This window comes from Chionomys nivalis, chromosome 8 (assembly GCF_950005125.1).
Source record: "Chionomys nivalis chromosome 8, mChiNiv1.1, whole genome shotgun sequence".
NCBI classification, from domain to species: Eukaryota; Metazoa; Chordata; class Mammalia; order Rodentia; family Cricetidae; genus Chionomys; species Chionomys nivalis.
This window is the reverse complement of record NC_080093.1, coordinates 81,507,582-81,533,054: the sequence shown is the minus strand read 5'-3', so window position 1 is coordinate 81,533,054 and position 25,473 is coordinate 81,507,582.

The following is a 25,473-nucleotide window of genomic DNA, read 5'->3' as shown; positions in this document are numbered from 1 at the left end:
GAGCATTCCCAAGCCAACAGAATCAAAGTCTAGCCACTGATCTAAGAGCTGCGCCCTATAACACCAGTCTGTACCCTTTGGGAAAGATGGACAGTGGTCCAGGGTACTGTTCTCCTGTGGCCCTGAGACAGAAGCAGGTACAATGTGGTCCTCTCTGAAAGTACCACCTCGCCACTGCTCAGGGGACAGACTCCAGCCCCTGCAGGCCACACCTACTCAATGCTGGCCAGCGTCCAGGATCTCACACTGAAGAAAACTGGAAAAAATACCTACCGCAAGAGAACAACAGAGAGCGATGACCCTCTCTTCCCCTGGGACAGGAGAGAGGCACAGCTGCGGGTCTCCACAAAGACACTGTGAGAGCACTAGGGAAAGGGGCGAGAGGGACCTCTAGACACCCAAGCCCACCTGTCCTTCCTCTTAGGAAATCAAAACCAAAGTAAACGAAATTTGTGGGCTGCTCACCTGAAAGAGTCCAGCACACCTCTGTGCTGGTCGTTTGTCACCTATAAACATTCCTATTCCTCTACATCAGAGGCTCTTTCCCAGAGGTCCTGTCTGGAGGCAACCCACCCTTTTTTTTTTTTTTTTTTTTTTTTTTCACAGAAGCCAGAACTTAACCTTCCACATTCTCTTGTGGTGAAAACTCAGATCCCTCACAAGGGACTCCCCTCACCTAGGGGCTCTTCTCACCCAAAGGCTCCCCTCACCCAGAGGCTCCCCTCACCCAGGGGCTTCCTTCAGCCAGAGGCTCCCCTCACCCAGGAGCTCCCCTCACCCACAGGGGCTCCACTTATTCAGGGGCTCCCCTCAATTAGCACCCCCTTCAACTCCAGGTCCAGTGAGGGCAGCTACACCCACCACCACACTTGATTCCAGGAGACCCAAAGCTTAGTTTCTAGAACATCTAACCACCAGGATAGCTGACTGCAATGTAGGCCCGTGATGACAGCTGAGGCACTCTCCTGGGACTAGCCGGTTTTAGGAGGTGGTTTTGGATACTCCTCCTGGCTTAAGGGCGTCCAGCCAGGGGCCATCGCTCTCCAGAGATCTCGGCCGGTTCTGAACACATTTTAATAAGGCTTGTTGGCCCACATTAGCCAGAATTAGCTGCTGTGTTTGTGAGAGAAAACCAGGCCTGCATCAGAGACCTGCAAGAATCAGAAAACAAACAAACAAACAAACAAACAACAACAACAAAACCATCCCCTGCCACCGCCTATCTGGCCCTGGCTGCTCCTAACCCAGCACAAGAAGAAACAAATTCCTTCCAGAGCTCTGTCTGTGGCTGTCACAGGTCTTAGGTGTACAGGCTTAGGGATAAGTTAATGTCCCCTTTCCCAGGACCGCTTGTCTGAATCAGTCAACAACACAATCAAGACAGTCTTGCGCCATACCCAACGGGATGCCCTCGCTCTACCGCCTGAGAGTGACACCTTCACTGGCGACAGAGCTGAGTATTTGGGGCTGAGCCTGTGGTAAGTATGGGCTGGCAGAGTTGAGGCTTTTGCCTCATCCAGTATTTCTGTCCTCACAGCTTCCCTGAGGCACCAACTCTCAGTCCCTACTTCCTTGGTCTAGACACCCCCTTCCCTAGCGCCCCCTTTCCTCAATGATTTCATTGCTGAGTGTCTGCCTGTGAGCCTCCCTTCAAGGCCAGTGTTAGAAGGGCTTGGGGAGCAACTGTGAGGATCTGGCTACTCAAAGATGGCACATACCCATCTCTTGAGGCCCAAAAAGCCAGTGGCAGCTTTTCACACTTGCGCTGCTGGTTACCAGAGCCAGAGCACAGATTCGTCTGGTTCTGAGTCCTACTCCGTCCCCTGGAACGAAGAGGCAGGTATCTGGCTTTAGCTGGACAAGCTCTCAGCAGCACCTGGGACCTGTGTTAGGCCAGCAGTTGAGTTCGCCCACTGACCACCAGACTCGGAAGCGAGGCCTCTGGGCCTCTCCCATTAGCAGCCACCCATCACTCCCTTCCTCAGCCCAGGCCGGTCTTGGCAGAGGGCTGGAGAGAGCGAACTGGATAGGGCGCCCTGGCTCACTGAGCTCCCCAGGACCTTTCCATGTGGCAAAGCGAAACCCAAGCTGAGGCCAGAAACAGAACATTTTGAATGACTTGAAGGAAAAAATTACTCTGACCAATTTTAAGACATCTGAGAGCTCAAAGGGAAAACCCACAGCCCCCTCTTTGGGAGCTGGTGTGTGTTCTCGCCAAACCCAGACAGCTTGGACTGCAGCAGCTTAAAGGCGGAGGGCTGGCCTGATGCCTGGGTGCTGCTCTCTGGGCTACTGGCTGCTCTGGGACACTGGGCATTTCCTCTCCTCTGAAGTCCACCAAGTCCTGTGTTTTCAGGACTCCTACCATGCCAGGCCTAGGCTCGGTGGCACAGCTATCAGCCAGTCATCTCCTTGTCCCTAAAGCCCAGCTCACACGCTCTCCCCCTGACCATTCCTGGACACCTGGTCAAGTACACACTCACACACTATCCCCTGCCCCCTCCAGGACACCTGGTCATGTACACACTCACACACTGTCCCCTGCCCCCTTCAGGACACCTGGTCATGTACACACTGTTGATTGAGTCCTACTGAGCCCCAGTCTCTGTGCAGGGTGTTTCAAGTGAGTCATCCTGGGCATGAGGTGTGCCAAGCAGGGTAAGAGGGATCAGCATAGAGAGTCTGCCGAGTGTCTGTCACCCTGTTGACACACAGATATATAATACATACACACCCTGTTGACACACAGATATACAATACATACACACAATAGACAACAGACAGATACTCTACACACACACCCTACAAACAGCACTCCCACATGCCATGCAACAATACATATATGCCTAGCATAACGCCCATAAAACAGAAAACAAATCCCATAAAAACATGTATACCCCACATATACACTATCCTCAATATACCATACAAACATATACCACAACACACACAATATACATACCACACATCACACATACTATATAAGGCACATGCCACACCATGCATACAATACCACATATGCAGCATATCAAATATACACCAGTCACACACCCTATATATGGACATACATCATACAACCACACATATTAACTTACCACATACCACACATATATACAACGTGATCATATCATACACACATACACCATGTATCAGACACACGTTACACATGCTACACATCAAAACAAAGTGTACACGCATATCACAATAAACATGCATCATACATGCAAATACCACACACTACACATAAATGCATGTACCACAACATCACACATACTATACATAATTTATACATATACCTCATACACTGTACACCCCACATACCATGCATACATACTACTCACCACATACCATGTAAATACATGTTACATGCATCACACATACCTCAGTTCATATATACATACCATGTGCACACATAGCACATGGCACATAACATATACATCTTACTACATGTGCCACACATGCACATACAACAGAAACACATATACCACACTCATCATGTCCAGATAATACATATAGATGGCATATATACCACATACACCACCATATCATACCTACATACACCACACACACCACACAAATCACAGGTAACACAAACCTATATGACATACTACACAAACACACTCTAAAAGAGCACATACACTACAAATATACTACACATTAAATACTACACCATGTCTACCACACACATGTGCACCCACACGTGCATACATGCATACATACAAACACATATGCACACACATGCATGCACACACATACATACAAACACATGTGCACACACACACACTACACACAGTTGCCTCTGTGAGTCCCATGGTGGGCACACTTGAGGGAGGTGGAGGCATCAGACCTGACATGAGACCTATCTTTCCCGACCAATCCTAGCGGGCCTACTCACGTGCAGCCTCAGGACAGTCACAGTGTTATTTGAGGCTGTGGACCAGCAACAAGGAAGGGATCATATCTCGGGGGTCTTCAGTCAGATAACTTTAAAACAATATGACATCTGCTTTCTGTGGCATTTGATCATATTTAATAACAAAGCTATTTTGTTTAGTATGGGTGCCTATAACAAATGAATTTTAGCGTTCAGAGTCCAGATACCATAAAGGACATGTCACCTTTCTTTCGCTCCTGCCCACTCCTCTCCCCAGAGATTATCACTTCAACAAGCCTGATCCTTGCTATTTGCACGCACGCGCGCACACACACACACACACACACACACGGGTCAGAACAGCTTTCTTAGGTAAGAGCGCTACACATTTTTGCCCTTTAAGTATATTATCCAACGAACCAATAAATCTTTGCTGGGACAGGGAAGTCAGGCCCTTGCCATCCCAGCTTCCACAGTCCAGGGCCAGACAGTGTTTGGGGTCTTTTTACTACAGGCCATGAAAGCCACTGTGTGAGAATGAGAACCTGCTGGCCGCAAATGGGTGAAGATAGACTTCTCTTGGAGGAAGCCACTTCAGCTGAGGCCTAAAACATGTGTTGGAGGGAAGACCATCAGCTCAGAGGGACCAGGCCTGGGGAGGGCTGAGGTGATGAACTTAGCTCATGACTGAAGAGCAAGAGGGTTTTAGGAAGGACAGAGACGCTATCTGCAAAGTGATACCCAGTTCACAGTCTGGCCCAGACACTTGAAAGTGTTACGCTTTATGGAAAGGAGATTTGGGACAGAATTAAGGTTGCTAAGCAGCTAACCTGAAGACCAGAAGACCACCCTGATTGTGGAAAGAATCCAGTGTAACCATAAAGATCCTTAAGAAAGGGGAGACGACTCAGTGGCTAAAGTGTAGCTGCACAAGCATGAGGATCTGAGTTCGGATTCCCAGCACCCACTTAAAATCCAAACACGGTAGCTGTGGGGGCAGAGATGAGCAGATACCTGTGGCTCACTGCCCAGTCAATAATCCAACCTGCCATCTCCAGATTGAAAGAGACCCTGTCTCAAAAAAAGTAAGGTGGAAAGCAATTGAAGAAGACACTGTTCTTGACCTTGGGCCCCTGTATGAAAGCACACACACGCACACACACCTATACCACATATACATACACAGCATACACACATAAGGAACAAGGGGGAGGGTGGCAGGAATGGGGAGTCAGAAGATGCAGCGCAGAATTAGGCCTGCCATCACTGGCTTTGAGAAGGAATGGAGCGGCTTCTAGAACCTGAAAGAGGCAAGGAACTAGTTTCCTGATAGAGCGCCCAGCAATCGATGAAACCCTGCTCACACCGAGTCAACTTCAGAACCATCGAACTTCAGGATTATGAGATAGAGAAAAGATGTTGGCTTAAGCCACTACGTTGTTAAACAGTTAAACAGGAAACTAACTCAGAAACTGGGAGCTCCTAGGCTGTGGAGCAGTGAGGTGATACAGGACCAGACAGATCGCAATGAGAAAGAGAGATATGAGAAAAAGAGGGTCCTGGGAAGGGTGGGGATCAATAGGCTGCTATCTCCAGTGGCACGAGAGACTCCTGCCATAAGGGCAAAGACCTTCTATCTTCCCTTGCTGTGTCCCCAGCATCCGTCAGAATGCCCTGAACACAGCACCCGCTGAACAACTGCTTTTTAAATGATTTTAGTAATTAAATAAAAGAAAATGAGAGAAGCTCCAGTTTGAGAATGAAAACATGAATTCAAAACTCGGTACCACCTCTTCCAAATTCTCTAAGTATTCCCTCCCAGCATCAGCTGTGTCCTCTGATGGACCGCCCTGCTGGGAGCGCCAGGCTGCACCGACTCCCTGGGAGGGGCGCCAAACTCATCCCAGCTAGAGGCTCAGCGGTGCTGACATTCCCCACTAATAGGAGGTCCTTAGCACCTGAGATGGAGCTGGACGCTCCCCTTAATTCAGGGGAAAGCTACTCTCTGGGAAACAGGTGCCAATTTGTAGCAATCACAATGAGAAACATCCTCTCTCTGGCTGATGCAAGCCAACAAGGTAATAGGGCATTGTGCGGTGGGAAGAGATCAAAAGGATTTTCCCCCGAAGCCCATGGTGCGCACTTAATACATCTTTTGCTCTCGCTCTCTCCCTCCCTCCATTATGGCCCGTGGACATACTATTTATGGCACCTGCATTAGTACAGCCACAAAACCACTTTGGAAGGAAAGTGAATTAGAAACGAATTTGAGCTATAACAGAGGGGCTCTCACCACTGCCTCCCTACCCTGGCCAACAGCACCCTCCCGGCCCTGTGAAGCCGTAACTCCTGGCACCAGGGGAATCCATTCAGAGACGATGAACACAATGGCTACAGCCCCGTGAGGCAGTTGTGGGATGAATCATGGGCAGAGAGTGTCGGCTGATCAGAGCAGGAAGTGCCAGTACGGTAAGAGAGGCTGAAAGAAGGACTTCCAGGAAATGGGAGCTGGAGGACTGGTCCCTTTGGACAGAGTCCTGTGTGTGTACCATCACAGTTCTGTAGGGTCTCGTCAGGGCCAGTGGTCCAGCCTTCCTTACGGCCTTTCTACCTTTCTTTAACTGTGGAAGCCACACGGTTGACAAGGAGCCTCCTCTATAGAGTGGTCAGGACCAAGACTGTGTGATGGTCACTGCCCTGCTCCCCACTCCCACAGTTTTCTTCTTAGCTCTCTCCCTGATATTCCACTCTCTGATACAGATACACTCCAGGTATAAGATTCCATGTGGGCAGAAAGGAACTGTCCCCTAAAAGTTTCGAAGCCAACAACTATCCAACGAGGGGAGAAATGAGGCCACATGGTGCGCTTGACTGCCGTCCTTGCTGCCTCACTGGGGTGACACACTCTAGGGGCTTTGGGTGACTGATGTCCAAGACTCAGGTTTGTGATTCCTTCTCTTGAGTGCCAGCTGGACCCAGACACTGACTTCCACACATGAAGTATGACAGAAGGGTTCCAGAGATTCTACTTCCGTCTTCTCCAGTCAGACTCATGAATTCACTCTGGTCCTGGCCCTGCGACAGCTGCCACAAGCACCGTGGCAAACTTCCGTTCAAGGAGACCTGCTTGGTTGACACTCAAGGAGCTGGGCCCACAGTCGGGGGATGGATGCCCTCACCGGGGCTGTTTTCTGTTCTCAAGAATGATGAGAGTAAACATTGAGGCAAGATAACTTATCTTGGGACAGAACATAGCATGTGTAGGACACTTTCTGGAAGGGAGCATTTCATGAAAAGGTCCAAACTGAGGAAGCAGAAGTTGCCATGGGAATACCACGTTATGGCGACCAGTGAGGAAACCTAGGTGGCATCACTCCTGCCGCTGCTCCAGGCTGTGACCTTAGACAAGCTCCTGGACTATACGCCCTCCTCTGCTCCTCCTATGCTCTGTGGGAGGTGGGGATGGGTCTGCTATGTCTTGTGTGTGTCCCAAGACTGGGAAAGGGAGGCTAGCTGCCAAAGGTGACAGCTAAGGTCATGAGAAAGGAGATAAACTCTCTTCTGCTCTCCTCTCCAGATCTGACCCCCATGACACGGGCCTGGTCTCAGCCTTCAGAGACTCTGTGATCCCAGAGGCCTGGGAGACCTCCAGAGCCTGGAGAGGGAATCTCTAAACACAGGGATTTCTTGAAGCTTCCGTCCTGCCCCATGCCCAACATACGCCCTGCTCAATGTGGATCCCACTTTCTGTCTCAGAGAATTCTAATTTCTAGTTCTCTTTTCCCTCCAGCACTCACTGAAGACTCCTAGCTCGGTCCCTAGCCTCGGGTAGAAGATATCTCAGGGCCTTGGTGTTAAGAGGAGACCTTGGAGGCAAACACCACACCCTTCTGTTCCCCATCTTTTCCCATAGGCCCCTGAGAAGGGACACCCTTCCCTAGACCTTCCCTTCTGTGCCAAGGAGGGGGATGGGTACCCTACCCTCCACACCAGGCTGGCAAGGTCCCCAAGGTCCCACTTCCCTCCCTGGAGTAACAGGAAGGCCTGGGAAAATGCAGGCAGCCTTACAGCTTCTGGGACAAAAACAAGCCCAAATAAGGGTCCATTTCTGAAACATTCTTGTACTCTGAGGGGAATGCCAGGCCAGGGCAGGCTCCCATTGCTGCCAGCCTCTCAGCAAGGCCAGGCCAAGCTTTCAGAATTCACTCTGGGAAGAGCTTTCCTACATCGGTCCTCTCTGAAGCCCAGGCAACAGGGCCGACGGGAACCAGCTCTACCCTCCAACACAGCGCTGGGAGACCAGGACTTGTCTGGGGCTCTTGCAGCCACAGTGGGGCAAGTTACAAGGTTCTCTGATTACCCTGAGGACTCCTGTAGCCTTCTAGGCTCTGGCCAACCCTCTCTCTCCCTCTAGATAATGGAGTCTCCAAGTCTAGAGACTAGAAGCTACGTAATCCTCTTAATTCAGGACTTTGGACTCGTCTATATTGCCATTAGGACTAGTCAGTTCTTGAGGTGGGGGCCAGGGGACCTTGTTCTGGCCACTGTAGAATATTCATAAGCATCCCTGGTTTCTACCCACTAGATGTCAGTAGCAATCCCCCACCCTGAAAATTGTACCAGCCAAAAATATCTCCGGGCCTGCCAGCTAGCAGCCCCAGTGGAGAACCACTGTCCTAAACTGGTAGAGGGACATTTTGCTGGCCACCGGCCATGTGCCCTGCCTGCAGGGCTTAGTAGGAAGGCAGGAAGGAGCAGAGGGGAAGGAAATCCGCGAGTTCCGTGTCTCATCCCTCCATCACGTCCCTTTTCCCAGTAGACACCCTGGATCCAGAGCAGATTAACCCAATGCCCCTGACCTGAGATGCTGGTGCAAACATTCACATTGTTAACAAAGTGCCAGAGGGTCAGGTGGCTCTTCCAAGGTCACACAGCTAAGCAGAAACAGGGCTGGGACTGAGGGCAGGCTTGTAGCACCGCCCTATAAGCCATGCATAATGCCAGGTTGACGTGCACCCATTCCACATTGACCAAAAACCCTCCGCTCCTTCGGGGCACCAAAACAAAAGGTATTCCCTTCACGGTCATACTGCTGGGGGTACCAGTCCACCCGCACACACACTCTGCCACATATCTTGGTCTTCCTTGATGAACTGTGTATTCCAGTTACTCAGTTGTCCCGATGTCTGGTAATCGATTTGCATACCATATCGATCTCAAGGGCTGTGTAATATGTTTGATTTGTGGCACTTTGCATAATTTTCTGATTAAGTTACTTATTTAACCTATTGACCTTTTCTCTTAATTAGAATACCTGGGTATGGCAAATGTTGAGTAGTAATTAAGTTGTATATTTCCATGAGTGAAATTCACGTCCTCCCCACCTCCCTGCTACTTCAAGCTCTGCCTTCCTCTGGAGTGGGTTGTATTGAACCAGCTGGCCTTCCACCTACCCAAGAGGAATGAGCTGGGAACACGGGGGCCAGGCTTTCCCTGTCCCCTGCTGTCCAGAAGTTTGGAAATGAACCGAGACAGGAAACAATGTTGGCTCAGGTTAAGTATTCCCAGTTAAGTGGACATACGGAGACAAGAGTGAGTCAGAGGTTTGGATACTGTATCAGTTAGCTCTGTATATATCACCTCAGGTATAGTTGCCTAAAATATCAATTCTTTATAATAAAATTCGTTCCCGTTTTTCAAGAGGCTCTCTGGGTTGTCTAGTCCTGACACTCATCATGATGTGGGCTGAGTTCAGTTTTTTTTGTTTTGTTTTGTTTTTCAATCATTTTGTCCTGATTGAATTGAGGATGGGCTGATCTAGTGTGTCTTTAACCAAGGTCATCTCTACTGTATCTTGTAATGCCTCAGCATGCTGGGGTTTTTTTGTTTGTTTGTTTGTTTGTTTTAACCAGACAAAACAGCCATGTTCTCATGGAGGCAAAGAAAAAGGATAAGTGACCAGAAGGAAGAAGTCTGAATGACCAGAGAGCAATGCCTGGTGCGTGAAGATCCATGAAGGTTCTGTGGGCATCGCCTTTATTCCCATCTTAATGGCCAAAGCAAGCTGGCTCAAGTTAAGGGCCTGGTCCACAGTGGGAGGAGTTAAGAGTTGGATCCCACAAGAGCTTCTTCTGCTTTGCAGGAAGATATGCCCAACTTAATGATGGCAGTCTTCACACGTGCGTGAAATCAAGGTGGACCCCCTCTTCCTGATGTACCTGTCTGGGCGCCCATTTCAAACCTGAAAGCTTGCATGCTATAAACTTGGGGCTCAGGGAAGTGAGAGCTCTGAGGGTACAGTCCCCCCAATGCCTCTTGCTGGATGTCTACTTCTTGGAAAACTTGAATAAACACCTCTTATAATCTGCTTAGCTTCTAGCCTCCCTAAGGGGAAGGCTGGCAGAACTCTCCTAACCTCCCCTACCTTGAGGGACTATATTTTCCTTCAGTCAAATAAGATACAAATAGTTTCTAATTCTCAGAACTTCCCAGGTTGGGCAGGGCTTCCCAGGTTGGGTGGGGCTTCCCAGGTTGGGTGGGGCTTCCCTCTACTCCCAAATCATCACACCTGCCTACAATGGGGAAAGCTCGCATCAGAGAGGGCTTTAGACCATTGGTCAGAGACACACTTGTCCCCTCCCTCTGTGTTAGACTGCCAGTCTGGTCAAAGTCGACTATCTGCTCCACCAAAGAGCTGGAATGAGTGTGCTTAACCCTTTTGGCCTTCTACCACAAAGACAGCATTCAACTCCTCCTGCCCTGGGAGAACTCAGCAAGAGGGATCATCTCTGAAACAAGAAGCCTTTACCAAACACGGAAGCTGCTTGTATGTTGGTCTTAAAGTTACTGGTCTCTCGAGCTATGAGAAAATATTTTTATTGTTCAAACGATGCTCAGTCTAGCAGATTTTGTTGCAGCAGGTAGATAGGACCAAGACAGGATGGTTACCAGTAATGTTGTTACAGTGTTGAACAGTCTCCATCTGTAGAAGCAGATTGTCTAGGTTGTGTGATAGATATATTTACCCTTTTAAGAAACCATCTAACTGAATTGGGTTTAATGACAATTTTTATTTTTATGAGAATGTGTGCATGCACACATGAGTGCAGTGCCTACAGAGGCCAGAAGAGGGCATCATATCCACTGGAGCTTGAGTTACAGACATGGATTTTGGGAATCAAACCCTGTGGAAGACTAGGAAGTATTATTACCCACTGAATCATGTATTCAGCCATAAGCTGAGCTGATTTTTTTGTTTTGTTTTGTTTTGCTTTTAAGACAGGGTTTCTCTGTGCCTTGATCGTCCTAAAACTAGCTTTTTAAACTAAACTAGCCTCAAACTCAGAGATCTGCCTGCCTCTGCCTCCAAGTGCTGAGATTAAAGGTGTTTACCACCACCACCCAACTGAGCTGATTTGTTTTAAAGTGGTAGCAAAATATTGTATGAGAATTCTAGTTGCCCCACATTCTTGCTAAATTGCTAAATGACCAGTCTTTTCAATTTTAGCCACTCTAGTCGTAGTTTAGAAGGGTCTTAATGGTTTAACCCGTCTTTCTTCAGTGACTTCAGTTTACATTCATATGCCTATCTGCCATCCATTCTCTTTCTTTTAAAGGGGGAATTTGATTATTTAACTAGAAAATAATTCTTCCAGATTCTCTTGCAGCTATATGTATACATTTTTTTATCAAGAGTCTACATTTTATTTTTTATTTAATTGCTTAAAAGATTGCTTGCCCTCAACTTATGTACTGTGTCTGTCAGCTTTTTCTGTTATATAATATGGCTCCCAAATTCAGATGTAAATAAGTCTAAGCTTCTTGCTCCCAAGACTGTAGGTTTCAGGCCCAGACTAGTGGATCTGTTCCAGGCCAGGGTAGAATCCAGGTCAGTTCCACATGTTTCATTCTTGTACCAAGTTCTACAGGTGACAGCTACCTCATGCAAACCCCACACATTGCTCAGATCAGTGCTGTCAGGAGCACACACTCATGTCACTCACTTCCTACAGCTTTGATATGGTAGTAAAGCAGGGAGGTTGACTTGCCAAGTAAAACTGGGTCCAAAGAAACAGATTTGCTGAACAATGAATTTACCAGTGCATTCTTCCTTTTCCACCAGGTGGATGCAAGTGTGTCTGGAACCCACACTTGACCTTGAAACTGAGGGGAGAAGAGATAGAGGGATCTAAATCCCTGAGAGTCCTTATGCAGCACAACCTTTGCCACTGTGGCCTGCCCTTGCCTGAGGCTCACTGCATGAGGACAAAGTATTTTTCTCCTTATCCATGACATTTATAACTCACTGCATGTGTATGACATTATATGTTTCATATATGTTTGATGCATTTGTCCATGTCAAATACCAAGACCAGAGAAGGGATGCCATGGGTCTTACTGGATTACTCTCCACCTTATTCCCTTGAGACAAGGTCCTTTACTGAACCTAGAGTTCTAGGCTGGCAGCCAACAAGCCCCAGCCATTTTCCTGCCTCTATCCCTACAGTGCTGGTGTAGTAGGCATCTATGGCCACGCCAGGCTTTTTACATAAATTCTGGGCTTTCACGCCCCTTAAACTTGTACAGCAGGCAGTTTAACTCACTGAACCATCATCTCTCCAGCCCCTTCAAATGCACCTTATTCCAGCAGCCCAGACTTGAATTCATGGTCCAGATTTTTCTTTCCAGTCACAGGGTAAATTTCTGTTTTTGCTTTATTTAATCTCTTCTTGGGTAGGTGGGAGGGGACTCCAAATAGACCACAGGTATTCTTTCTTGTCTATCAATCCAGAAGAGAGACGATACAGAGATCAAAATACAGGCATTATCGCCTCACACTTCCTCCTGAGCTTCCGCCTTGATATTTCTAAGCAGTCAGAGACGCAGTCTTGTGTTGGTTCGACTGTATCCTTCCAAGCACCCTCTTCCTCTCAAGCAGGAACACCTTCCCTCCTACCCCAGGCCAGTCTAGCAAAGCCAGGTGTCAGCCCTGGCAGGGCCTCCAGGCAGCCTTGTGGCTCCACTCCACAGACACTAAATGACAGGCTGAGCATCTCCTGAAGCTCTGTGCTCATTAGCACACTAGGAGGTAAGTGTAGGTAACTGGGGAGAAATTACCCTGCAGCAACAGGCTTCCCCAGTTGAGGCCAAACACATCCCAGCAGGTAGCAAGTGCAGAGATGGGGGTCCCTCAAAATGTGCCTTTTTAACCTCCTGAATAGCCATTTCCACTGATGCCCACATCTCTGGTAGCTCTTGGCCATTTTCAGAGTTTCTTTAGCAGCCATGACTGACAGCCTTTTTTCCCAAGGTCATTTCCTGAAAGCCTGCATTGCTCCAGCTTCATCTGGTACCTCTTCTGTCAGGATACACTCTCTGCCCACCTCCAATTCCACACCAATCCCTTGAGCCCTAATTCCTACAATCTACTCTTGCCTGCCTGTCATATCCCAGTCTTCTTCTTTACTTGGCAAACTGTCATCCTGTTTCCAAATTCTGATCAGATTTGACCTTCTTGAGGCCTCCCAAGTACAGTGGTTATTTTGTCCCCCAGCTTCATTCTGTATCCCTGTTCCAATGGCAACAAAGTATCGATTTCTCCCATGTGTCAGCCCCTGCAAACTCTGAGGACAAGGTCAAGATCATTTACATAGCCGGGCGGTGGTGGTGCACGCCTTTAATCCCAGCACTTGGGAGGCAGAGGCAAGCGGATCTCTGTGAGTTCGAGACCAGCCTGGTCTACAAGAGCTAGTGCCAGGACAGGCTCCAAAACCACAGAGAAACCCTGTCTCGAAAAACCAAAAAAAAAAAAAAAAAAAAAAAAAAAGATCATTTACATATCCAGTGCCTGGATTAGTGGCCAGGCAATGACAGTATTTGTGCCTGACTGGAAGAGGAACAATGTACAAAAACAGACAAATGAGTAAGCCAGCAGCCAGAGGGATGGATGGATGGAAAGTTACTAGGATGCACTTTCCTAGTCTTGCAACCCATCTCAGGCATGTGTCTGGCATCTCCTCTCTTACCCTCTTAGCAGCTTCTGAAAGTCATGGACCATGTCTATTTTACTGACAGCTCTAACCTCAGTAACCAGTTTGACAGGGATCTCAGAGGGTGCAGAATAAATATCCTCCATGTAAGACAGGAAGGAAGAGCTTGCCAGATTGTGGGGTAAGTGGGTGAGGGACTGGTACTCAGATAAAAGCAAGATGGCCCCAGGCATTCTGGCATCTGGAAAGACTTGGAGCTTTCTCTTGGGGGAAGATGGCTCTTTTTGGATAATGTAGTGCTGTAACTGATCTCCTCTGTATTTTGTTAAGTCTGGGCTGTGGGTACCATCATAGAGCATGTAGGAGGAGGCCAAGGCCAATTACCAAATTCTTTCTGAATCTTTTCTATGTACAAGAGAAAGTAGGTATACTTTCATATTAAGAAAGATAGGTTTTCATTGAGATGTTGTGTTACTCCTGGTGAGTAGATAGATGGAACATTCGTGGCTCTGAGTACAGACAGAGAAAAGAAACAGAAGCCCCTGGGCTGAGTGGACATAGCAATAGCTCTCCTTAGCCCCTGCAGCAGGTGGAGAAGAGAATATCAGGAAAGAGTTCCTGGTGCTGGGCCATGCATGACAAGCCTTAGTATGTGTGGTTGAACTATTCTTTGTCTGTGTCACCATTCCCTTTGGATGTCCTCAGGAGCACCTGTTGTTGTCTGTGGTTACTGTCCTGCCTGGTTTCTGTCCTCCCACCAGGTCCCACAGCCACTTAGCCCCAAAGAAATCACACAGAGGTCTATATTAATGATAAACTGACTGGCCCATTAGCTCAGGCTTCTTATTAATTTTATAATTTATATTAACCCATTATTCTTATTTATGTTAGCCTCATGGCTCAATACCTTTTTCACTGGGGCAGGTCACATCTATGCCTTTAATCCCAGCACTTGGGAGGCAGAGGCACGTGGATCTTTTGAGTTCAAAGACAGACTGGTCTACAGAGGGAGTTCCAGGACTGCCAAAGATATACAGAGAACCTGTCTCAAAAAGTAAAAGTAAAAATAAAAGAAATAGAAGTTAAAGTAAAGCCACATAAAGATGGAAGATACACAGAGAATCTGGATACTGTGTGTTCTTATGCTCTCTTTAAATTGTTTGAATGCCGAGGAAGGAGCAACAGCTGCTAAAAATATTTGTTTATAAATGCTGCTAAATTAATCTAAGATAGGTATTTTGAAAATACCTTGACTTCAAAATTGAAGTCAAAATGTATGTTACTTTGGAGAAGAGATTTTGCTTTTGTTTCCACAGGAAATGAGAGGCTGTGGATTCATTCTGAGTTAAGAAAAATCAAGTTTGATCAAAAAAGACCACCTGAGAAATCTCTGGTAGGAACAGATGGTCTGGATATCTGAGTTCTACATCCAGAACAGATTTAAGACTACTACCTGAGATGATCAAGACTCAAAGGATACTCCAGTCAGGACTTGATCATATTTCTAAATTTTCTTTAGGTTTCCATAATATTATCAGTGCCCCCAGCCAGTCGGAAGTAGCCTGGAATACTATGCCCACATTCCTCCAAAATGGACTATGGATTTTTTTTTTGTTTGTTAAAAAAAAAGAGGGGGAAGTGGTGTGGGACAATTCTGTATTCTGTCAGTTATGTTTTAAACATAACTGACTAGCCAGTAGCCAGGCAGGAAATATAGGAGGGATAACCAGACAGGAAATAGAGGCAGGTCAATGAGAACAGGAGAATTCTGGGAAGGAGGAAGCCCATTCCTCCCCAGTCCTGCCCAGACATGGAAAAAGGAAGATTTGACCTGCCCCGCAGAAAAAAGTACCAAGCCATGTGGCTAACATAGATAAGAATAATGGGTTAATATAAGTTATAAGAGTTAATAAGAAGCCTGAGCTAATGGGCCAATCCATTTATCATTAATATAGACCTCTGTGTGATTTCTTTGGGGCTAAATGGCTGTGGGACCTGGTGGGAGGACAGAAACCAGTCAGGACAGAAACTACAGACAACAACCTGTGGCTATAACAACTTGATGTCCTCAGGTTTGTGAAACTGAAGATTGCTGTCACATCTGTGCCTGAGCATGGTTGCTATAGTAGAAGAAAAGCGTCCAGAAGAACATGAGCAGAGAAACCAACATATAACTCAGTGTGGTTCTAAAGTGCCATAGTTAGCACAGGTAGACACTGCCCAGAAAACTTCAGGTAGAGATGAGAGTTTTTTCAGTTAGGCAGGATGAGTCTCAGGACTAATAGCAAAGGGAAGAAAGATCACAGACCCTGGATGGATGGATAGATGGATGAATGGATGGACAGACGGATGGATAGATGGGTGGATGGGCAGACGGATAGATGGACACATGATTAAGAGATGAATGAATGAGTAAATGGATGGACACATGATTAAGAGATGAACTGATTAATGAAAGAATGAATGAATGAATGAATGAATGAATGAATAGATGGATGATAAATGGACAGATGGTTGATGGGTAGGTAATTGATGGATGGATGGTAGATCAGTGGGTAAATGCATACATGCATGAGAGGTAGGTAAAGAGATAAGCAGATGATAGAGGGATGATAGATGCATGAATGGACGGACACACAATGGATGAATGGATAGATGGATAAGCAGATATATAGTGACAGTTCATTTAATGGATGTGCACATGCATTGGTAGGCAGAGGCATGAGTTCATGGAGGGATGGGTAAATTCACTGAGAAGAGGTAGGGGGTAGGTGATGGGTAACTTGCTATAGTTATCACCTCTACCTTCAGATTATAGTCCAAACACAGTGAGTGGTTCCCCAGACATAAGTGTTACAAAGGAACTGAATGCCTATATTACTTATTTGGAAAGCACTTCCCTTTCTAGAGATTACAGTGAAAACTTCACTGTCTCTTTCGTTTCGTTTCTTGGTCCTCTGCCCCGGAAACCCCTGTCCCAAACAGACAGTCTTTGTACCTCAATCAACCTGGAGGAAGAAAGCCCTAATTCAAAACATTCAACTGAGCACCAGGTATGTGTCCTGCTTAGCGGAGTGCAAGCTGTGTCCAGCAACTGCATGCAGCAGCAGCAGCAGCAGCAGGAACAGCAGCAGCAGTCTGAGAGCCTTGCCACTCCTCACAGCTGGCTTGGCTCTGCAGGCAAATGGGCAGGCAGAGGGACCATCAGCCTTACTCTCAGCCTCCTGCTGGCCTCTAAGAGCAGGACCTACCCTCACTGTTTGCCAGGTTGGGTCACGTTGCTAAGTGTCCCATGTAATCATCAAATGACTGGCCTTCTTTGGGGTTGATATGACTGTGCTCATTCTTTAGATGAGAAGATTGAGGTTCAGAAAAGTTATCCAGGACACAGAGCCAGATTTCAAGCCCAGGTCCTAAGTCCTTGATTAATATTGCCCCTGATAAAGGGTCAGAGCTTGTTTAAACAGAAGAAACGGACCCTTAAACCCTGAAGAGATTTCTAGGTGCGGTGAAGCTCAGGAAGGGTTCACTCTTTTTGAGGGCTTGCTTTAGTTTCCCTGGATTAGAAGGTTTCAGAGACCCCCCATCTTGGATCACAAGAACTGGCCCATCACTCTGCCTACCCCTAGCCTCATAGCTCTGTCCTGCTCCTGCAGCTTCACAGCCTGAGAAGGCCTCTGGCTTCCTGGTTGCCATGAGTGGAGTTGTTGGCTCTGAACCCGCACAGCGAGCCTTTCTTCTTGTTCGTTTCACAGCGTGATGTATAATACCCACTAGCTCAGATCCAACAAGTGGGCTCTGTGCTATGTCTCTTACTCCCTGCTTTTCCCAGACACCCCTCTCTCCCATCTGTACTCTATAACACACTGCCTAGAGCTCCCAGTGTTCTACCTTCAGCCAGTGCTCTAAGAATAAACCCAGCCTGGCTGATCTCCCACAGTGCCACTGGCTTCCATTCCCTTCCTTCTCATCTACCTGGTAAACACTAGCAGCTCTTTCAAGACTCAGCTTAAGCATCCTTTCTTGGTCCTCTTAGAACCCTCTTCCATGCATCCTTTATGTCCTGCCCAGTCTGCTTCATGACATCAGAAGCCCACTAACCAATGAATGTTCTTCTATTGTCCTGTTTACCTTCTCCAAAAGAACGACAGAACTTGAAACTCTGAAGACAAGCCCTCTGTCTCCTTCAAACCGCTGTCTCCCTCATCTTTATTCTTCCAGCACTGCCTGAGGTGGGCACTTGATGACCACTTGGTGGCTGCGTAATCCTCATCCTGTCCAGCATGACACCTGACACTTTGCAGTCACTTAGTGAGAGTGGACGGGCGGGTACTGGGGAAGCACCTGTTGTCCACCATAGGTTCAAGTGTCTTCAGTGAGGAAGCAGTTTTGTAAGAAGACAGTGGAGAGCCTCCTCTAACCCACTGGAGAACCACAACGATACCATAGTAGCTTCTAGAATTTTCCAACATTTTACACGTAAGTTGCATCGTTTCTGTTTGTGTCCAATTAGAGAAGACACAAGAGAGCTGATGCCTGACGCCCATGACATCGCTAAGAAAGCAGATGATTGGCAGGCACCTCTGGACACCCAGCTAACCACAAATCACTCAGGTATGTTGGCATCTGGTACCTTTCATCCATCAACCAATGCACAGATCTGGGGCCAAGGCTGGTGAAGGACAAAGCATCTCTACAGTCAGCACAAGGGTTTCCTTGGTGAGTTTTTCTTCTAGAAAAAATTAGAAAATACTCAGAGACTGATTTGGTTCCATTTTCATGTGCAATCCTTGGCTGCCAGAGAGACTGTCACTGTTGAACACTAGAGTTGGGTTCTGTTTTCTCAGGGACGTGGCTGGAAAGTACTAGAAGACTTATTATCAATATTCTAACTATGTCTCTCTGGTAATCTTATTTTCTCATAAATCAGATAAAATCAATTTGGGGTGAAGCAGGATACGAGATGGCATTATTTTACTCTGTATTCTCTTTGCCCCCTCCCTCCTCCTCTTCCCTAATCCCTCTTTCTCTGCCTCTGATTTCCCCCACATTTTATTAAATAGCATTGAGCAATTTCTTCTTTGGTTCTTCCACCTAAGATCTGAAAAGAACAATGAGTTTAATTTACCTATCAGCCCAGGAATTCTCCTTTTGCTAATTTGAAAGTTAAAAGTATTTTTACATAGATGTTCACCACAGTACTTTACACATTAACAAAACATTATATACATAGAAGTAATGTAGAATCTGAAATTTAAAAATAAAGAGTTAAATAATTATAGTGCAACAGCTTCCTGAGATAGGATATAGTTGACAGCAGTGATGGTCAGGACAATGTCTAGTACTATGTAGGAAGCCAAGCCTGAAGACGAGCCCATCACCTCAGAAGCCCGTCTCATTCATGTGAGACACACTAGCCGCCTGAGACACGCTAGCTCCTTCATTCTGCACACCCCAGGAATGTTGCCCTGCCCTGCCCAGTGTCTAGGGCTCCCAATGTCCTGGAAGTTTCATCCTGCTCAGAACCCATGATAGAGGCCCAGCCAGAACATGGAATTGTTTCTCTGCTGCTCCGCCTGGGAAATCAGCTTCAACAATCTCTCAAAGTCCCGTCGCTGGATGCCACACTGATTACAGCAAGCAGAATTCTAACAACTAAACATGGTCTTGAAACAGACCATCTCCCCCATAAATGAAGCTAACTCAGAAAGAGCCCACAACAGACATGACCAGACTCACCTGGAATGAGTGAGAATCCGAAGGCTGGCAAACATTTAGCCCTCCAGATCTTGGCATTTTGAAACTTTAATGTGTAGACTACAGATAGACCCCTATGCCAAACAAGAGAGGATGAACACACTGAGCTAAAAATGTGCAAGAAATAGGAAACTACCAAATGTGTCCAAGCAGATATGAAAATAAATAATATGAATTTTTTTTAGAATGAAATACAATATTTTAGGCGTTGAACTTTGGGTGAATATGTCAAAACAGAAGATAAGACAGACACACTGAATGGAGGATCAGTGGTTTAAAGACAGAGCTGAGGGAATATTTAAGACTATAGGTCAGATAGGGAAGGGGATACACAAGAGGTGGAGCAGCGAGCAGTGGGTGGGCAGAAAACCAGGGGACCTGGGTGTGGTAGCACACACTTGGGAGACTGAGGCAGCCTGGGCAGTTCAAGGCCACTTCAAGGAGAAAAGAGGAGGGAAGAAAATGGGGAAGGGAGAGAAAGGAGAAGGACTGTATTAAGAGAAGCAATATTTGAGGGCCCAACGGCCGGCAAGATTGCTAGTGTGTTAAGGCACCTGCTACCAAGCCTAACAACCTGAGTTTGATTCCCAGGACCCCCCAGGGAAGAAGAAGAGAACCAGTTTCAACAGCTGCCCTCTGGCCTCCCCATTCATGGCTTAGCATGCACATATGCAAATATATAAAGTTTTGTAATAAAAACTGTTAAATAAAAAAATTAACAGTTGAGAATTCTTTTTAGAACCAACAATATGAATCTATAAATACAGAAACACAAACATGCCAAGCAACAGAAATAAATGAACAAATAAATCCAGACCTATAATGAAATAAACCCAAAGAAAAGGACACGACAACACCCCATAAAACAGCCAAGGAACAAAAGCAGCTCATTCGTGAGTGGCTAGGTGATGTTGGCCACTGGCCCACAGCCCGATGGGGAACAGTTGGGAACAGCAGTGAAACAAGACCTAGCAGCATAAAGCTAGCTACCAGTCTGCTAAGGAGAGCGCTAGTCCCAGAAAGTCAAAGATGTGGCTCAGTGCTTGCCTAGCATGCAGAGGGCTCTGGGGTCAAAAACAAACAAACAAACAAGCAACGGTGATGACAGCAACAAGCCAGGTGAGGAGAAACTAAAGACACCTGACATAAGCAAAAGCCAACTTTGTGATCAGACTGGCCTTCTACAAAGCAATTTCTAAATAAATAATCAGCTTCAGAAAGAAAAAGTTGGTCTCACAAGCGTCACAGTCAAAAACAAGGAAGTTGGGAAACATGTAGATAAACACAACCCCGGTGCTACTACCACTCAGATAGCGATAGAGACTACGCCGTGCACTAAAGCAAACAACTGACCCACAGGCTCCACAACAGAGCCACAGAGAACAGTGACTGCAGTGTGTGGCTGCAGCTGAAGTATTTGAACATGCTCGTGCTCCTTCTTGTGTTACGAAGAAACATTTAGACAGTATCAACTGGTGTCAAGTGTGCAAGACCAAGATCCAACACAGTAACTAAGAGAATGAAAACTAAATTGGTAACTTACAAAATTGTAGAGGTGAGGGAAAAAAAGTTAAACCAATGGCAAAACCACACAAGGAAGAAACAGTACAGAAGGGGGAAGCAAAGGAAGGACAGTGAGATACAATGTGTCAACAACCAGGACCAACAGAAAATGAAAAGGACTAAAGTCACAAACTGATATGCAGAGCTTATTAGACTTGACTTTTCAAAATTTTTAAGTGTATGTGTGTGTGTGTGTGTGTGTGTGCAGTGTCCTTGGATGCCAATAGAGGGCTGTAGATTCTCTGCAGCTGGAATTACAGGCAGGAGTGAGCAAGCTAACACAGGTGCTACAAATTGAACTAAGGTCCTCTGTAAGCACAGCAAGTGTTCTTAACCGCTGAGTCATCTCTCCAGCCCCCAACTTCATTCTTTTCAAAACTGTTTACTGTTTAAAAGAGAAAGGTCTAAAACATAAAGACATAGAAAGGTTAAAAGTAAAATAATGGAAACATATAGGCAGCTAAATTTACCTAAGCAAATCCAGGTTGGCTGTATTGTTTTAAACACACACTTTGAAAAACATGGATGTCAACATGTTACCAAAACTGTTCCACTCTCCAGGACGTGGTGGAGCCTATTAGCTTACATCAAATAAATAAAATAACTTTGAAGATAGTTAGAAACAGAGACAGAATTTAAATTAAAATTAAAAAAAAATAAAAAAACATAAAACTCAACTCCATAGCTAAAGAAAGTTCAACACAGCTCTCTAATTTTTCAAGAAAAAACAAATTTAACAACAGAACTGAGTCCCTGAATTGATACTCCATGATCTGTTATTGCTTGACATTTCCTCGGGCATACATGGGAAATTTACAAAGTTGGGTCACATTTTTAAAAGTAAGAAAAATCACCAATCAATCAACAAGCCTGAAAACAATGGGTTGCATACGGGGCCACCAAATAGTTTACAAACAGTTCTCACCGTGTTCCTGACTAGTCACTAAGAGATCACTTCTAAACTTCTCTTCCTAATGCAAATGTCAGAACAGCCTGGACATTTCATGGAACATCTGACACACGGGATCTAAATTACAGAAACTCCCAGTGAAGCAAGTGAGGTTACCACCACTGTACAAATGAAAAGGTCCCAACTGGCCTCTTGGGTTAACGCGCCTGCATCCACACACGCAGACCAGCCACCGATGGACCCCAAACATGTTCACTGCAAAACCTCACCACACATCTCTATCAAAAAAACTTCCCCTTCCAGAAAACATCTCCGGGGCCCTGAGGCAGTTTGGTTTCCAGAAGCCCAGTAGGCAGAGCTTCCATGCCAGAGGGCAAAGGGCAGCAGGCTAGGTTTAGCAAGCCGGATTCCTCCAGCTGTCCCTGGAAGGGGCCCCTGCCAGCTTCTTTGATGTCTCCACTTGAGGACTGGGATGGGATTAGTGTTCCCCCCACACCCAACATACTTACAGATGGACAGGAAGCTCTGCAAGGGGAAGAAGCTGAATTAACATTTGCACGCTCTGAGCTCTGGCTTTGGCTCTGCCATGCAGCGTACGACCTGCAGAGTCTCATCTATAATGCACACGTGGGGGCTTCTGGGAACAGGAGAGGCTAGCTTTGGAGGGATGTGTTGGCAGGAGGGAAAACCGTGCTTCTGACGGCATCGTCTGGATATTCGGACCTAGCCTGCCATGAGTGGTGAGTCTCTGGGGGATGCTCAGAAGACCCACAAATCCCACATGTGTTAAGTGGTCCAAGCGCTATCACCAAACTCAAAGTTGCAGTGACCCAGGTAAAGTAGGGCTGTTTTCCTCTGGCAGCACAAGCAGCCCAGGATGGATGCTTGATTCCAGGATGGTCATGGTGTAGGATTCTTGCAGCTGCTACTGGGCTGTCCTTCTTAGCATATGGTCTAAATGCTGCTCAGCCTGTCTCTGTTTCAGGAAGCAGGTGGGAGGAACAGAGTTCCCCCTCTCCACCCTCCTCCCCCGGCCTTCCACAAGATCCCATTGGATGAAATCTGGTCATATGGCCACATTTCACCGCAGGCGAAGCTGAGTTATACAGCTGTTGACTATGCTATATCCAGTTATTTATTTTTACTAATAAAAAGGAAGCAAAGACACTATGGGGAGACTTTGGGCCTTTCCACACCACCATCCTTCCACCCACATGAAGGGAGAAGAGAGACTAACAGCTTGGGGCTTGGCAAACATTATGCATTGGCTGTGATTTATTGAGTTCTTATTCAGCAGTCATTAAGTCAGAAACCTCAGCAAATTAGCACCGCTTCATCCAGATGAATGCAGGACTACAATAAGGAATGCCCCGATGAGGTTAGCCCTGATTGCCAGCTGTTTGCATCTGGAATCAGTGAGGATGCTCTGGGCTGGTCTGCGGGGGCTTTTCCAAGAAACATTAACTTAGGAGGAGAAGCCGTCCGGAATGGGTAGCACCTTTGAGGTGGCCCAGATATAAAGGGGTCCTCTGAAAGAGGCGCTGCTTGGTTTATCTACCTTTGCTTCTTGCTGCTAATTCCGCCTACCCTGCTGCTATTGCTGGCACCACCGTCTATCCTTCACTGCCTCCAGAACCCAGCTTCTTCAGCTTTCCAACAGTGGACCGATCCCAGAGGCTCTCTAGGGACACTCCAGGGCTACTTGGTTCTCAGCCTCCCCTTTATAGCCAGCCATTGTGCTACCCAGTCAATCCAATACAACCCTTTTGTAATACATAGTCATTCCATTGCCTCTGTTCCTCTGGAGAACCTTAGTACAGCCCCCTAATCCCTCTACTCTCAAGGGAGGATTCTACAACAGTTTCTAAAACACAATTCTGGAATGTTCCAGAAGAGGTTTCCTAATAACCAGAGTAACGTTCACACAATAAGCCTCCCTCCATCCCATGGAATGCCTGGAACTGGGTCACCACACCTCGTATTTCCAGGGCAGCAATGAGAGACACAAGCATGCAGACAACCCATGCACCCACCACCCTGAGCTTGTCATCTGCAGAAAGTGGGAGTTGGGAGCAGAGCCCAAAGCTCGGAGCTGAAGCTCAGGGCAACACCTTGCCTTCCGCTGAAAGGCTGTGCTTCGTCATCAGCGGCAGGCTCCAGTGTGAAGCCATCAAGACCGGCAAGGTAGGTGACCAGGCAGATGTAGCTGAAATCTCAGGTGTCCCTCACGGAGCTGTGAATCCCTGTTGTAGACCCGGAGCTAAATGATAAGGGTTAACAGCACCTTGTATACGGGCCAAGAAAGGTGCTAACCACATCCCCTGGAGCACAGCCCTGAAACATAGAAGAAAATCAGAATACCAATGTTAGCTCAGCAGTTGATAGGGGCCTTTTTGTGCCAGGAGTCATGATAGGGACTTCGTGTGTATATTTAATAGAGATAAATGTATTTGTTGTTCACTGAGAGCCCTATGGGGAATGAGGAAGGTGAAAGTTAAAGAAGTCAGATAACTAGCGGGAAAGAAGCAGGTCTCGACGCCACTGTACCACACTCTGAAGCTAGTGAGCTCAACAGAGCCAGGGGACTACAAGGGTGTTGGGGGGCGGGGCTTTGAAGCCAGTGAGTTCAGCAGATCCAGGGGACTGCAAGGGTGGGGGGCGTGGCTTGGAGTTAGTGGGTGTGGCTGGGAATCCCAGCTTGTCACTCCCACTATCAGCCATGTCCTCTTTGACAGAGCACTGTGTGGTCTATGTGACATGCCACCTACCCAGAGCCCTCGCGAGCACCTGACCCGGAGCAGGTTCCAGATGTAGGGACTTTCTCAACATCTTTCCTCCTGGCTCTGTCTCCAGGGCCTGGGACACTGTCTTCTCTGACCCCACATCTTGCCATCTCTCCAGCTCCCTTCTTGTACTGGTTATTTATCTCACTAGTGGGACAAAAATCCTTGGCAAAAGCAACTGGAGGAAGGAGGGCTCATCTTTGTCCACCGTTTGAGGGGAATGTTGACCGTGGAGGGAAAGGCATCATCGTGAGGCAGCTGCTCACACAGCAAGGTCAGCCAAGGAGAAATGAGCAGCAGGGAAGGAAGTAGAGCGAAGCTATAAAATTTCAACCCCTCACACACCCTGGGATACCCACTTCCTTTAGTAAGGTTCCATCCACTTCCTAAAGTTTCCACAACCTTCCAAAAAAAAGTCACCAGTGGGGAGGAGGGGCTATTCAAACAAGATAAACGGGGAAGGGGGTGTTCATATTCAAATCATATCACAGGGCTGTCTTCACTGCTCCTATACCCTTCTCGGCATATTTCATTCCCTGCTGTGTTAATCTTCTTTATTATCTGTCTGTACTTGAGAATGCAGGCTTAACTAGGACA